Genomic DNA, 1437 nt, shown 5'->3' on the forward strand with positions numbered 1-1437 from the left:
ATAATCCATTGACGGGGGCAGTGGTTAGAAGTATAGATGAAACAGGCTGGGCACGGTGGCTCACGCCCGTAATCCCAACACTTTGGGAGGCCAAGAAGGGAGGAAGGCTTGAGCCCAGGAGCTTGTGACCAGCCTGGGCAACACAGTGAAACCCCATCTCAATTTAAAAAAATTAAAAAAAAAACCAGAAGTATAGATGAAGTAGAATGTGCAAGCTGATAGTATTAGAGCTGGTGATTGGTAAGCGGGGGGATTACTACACTATTCAATTTTTGCATGTTTGAAATTTTTTCATAACTCTTTAATAAGAATTGGTTAGACATAATGCCTTGCAATTTTATTTTTTGAATGATGCCTAGGGTGATTTAAAAAATCATGTACAGACATCATTCATTTAAACAATTCCCTTTAATGCAGTAATGAGCTCCACTTTAACAAAAGAAGCAACCAGTACCACATCAGATCCAGAAAATGGAAGAAACCAAAGTAGCTCAATTACAGAATGGGAATACATCCACCCCTACTATCTCCATTCCAGGAAGTAAAATACAAATACTTCCCACAGAGATTTACAAAAACTAACCTAAAATCACAGCCAATCATACTCATCCTGGTGGGAAATTCCCCACACTGCTCCAACAGCTTCCCGAACGTTCCTGACCAAGTTGGCCTGCTGGTTTCTCTGGATCACTAACCCACTCAGGTCAGGCTACTGGAGGACCTACAAAAAATAAGTTGGGGGAGAGGAGTGAGATACACAACACATTTATTAGTATGTCTGAGGAGGGTTAACCATTCTATTATGTTCAAACATAGCCAGTTATTATTTCTAAAGCAATAGTCCTTACATATCTATTTGCATTTTTTAGTGCCTGCTTTGAGAAGTAACTGAAGAATTCAGAACCAACAACTGTAATACTTCTAACATTTAGACAACATTCCTGCAAACAACTAGGTTCAACCCAAATGAAATTACAGAAGTCACTTTATTTTTTAGACAAGTTTATACCCTCAATATAAACTAACACTAAGGATATATTTGCTTTATTTTATCTGTAAAAAAAAAAACCGTACATATAAAATTATTCTTCACCTTCATACATGCTTTTGGCCATACTGGGAGACAAACGATAAACATCCTGGCAACTCAGGTTGAACTTTGCCATTGAACCTTAGACAAAGTTTTTATTTGGTATTGTCACTCCTTCCTCTCTTCTCAGAGATCTACCTAGAATAAATTAAACTTTTAGGTCACACCTAGATTATCATTCCCAGATTTATTCTAATGCTCAATAAGGGTCAAACTGAAATTGTGGTTTAGTAAATTTGTGATCACTGCTTAACCCACTGTAAAATGCACCAATGCAAAATCTCAAAACAGAAAGTGATCTCCTGTCCTCCAATGAAAATGGGAGAAATTTTATTACCTACAAAGCA

General features: G+C 37.3%; 1 protein-coding gene across 1 annotated transcript in view; it reads right to left on the minus strand.

Moving 5' to 3' along the window:
• HUWE1 (HECT, UBA and WWE domain containing E3 ubiquitin protein ligase 1) overlaps positions 1-1248 on the minus strand; it is a 147838-nt gene extending 146590 nt beyond the window's left edge. The window contains exons 1-2 of the mRNA XM_017894320.1: positions 1094-1248; positions 584-721 (exon numbers count right to left, since the gene is read on the minus strand). The gene's annotated coding sequence lies outside the window, so the exon portion shown is untranslated. The remainder of the gene's footprint in view (positions 1-583; positions 722-1093) is intronic.
• Between the last annotated feature and the right edge of the window lie 189 nt (positions 1249-1437).

Source organism: Rhinopithecus bieti, unplaced genomic scaffold, assembly GCF_001698545.2.
Source record: "Rhinopithecus bieti isolate Rb0 unplaced genomic scaffold, ASM169854v2 scaffold_26020, whole genome shotgun sequence".
NCBI lineage: Eukaryota > Metazoa > Chordata > Mammalia > Primates > Cercopithecidae > Rhinopithecus > Rhinopithecus bieti.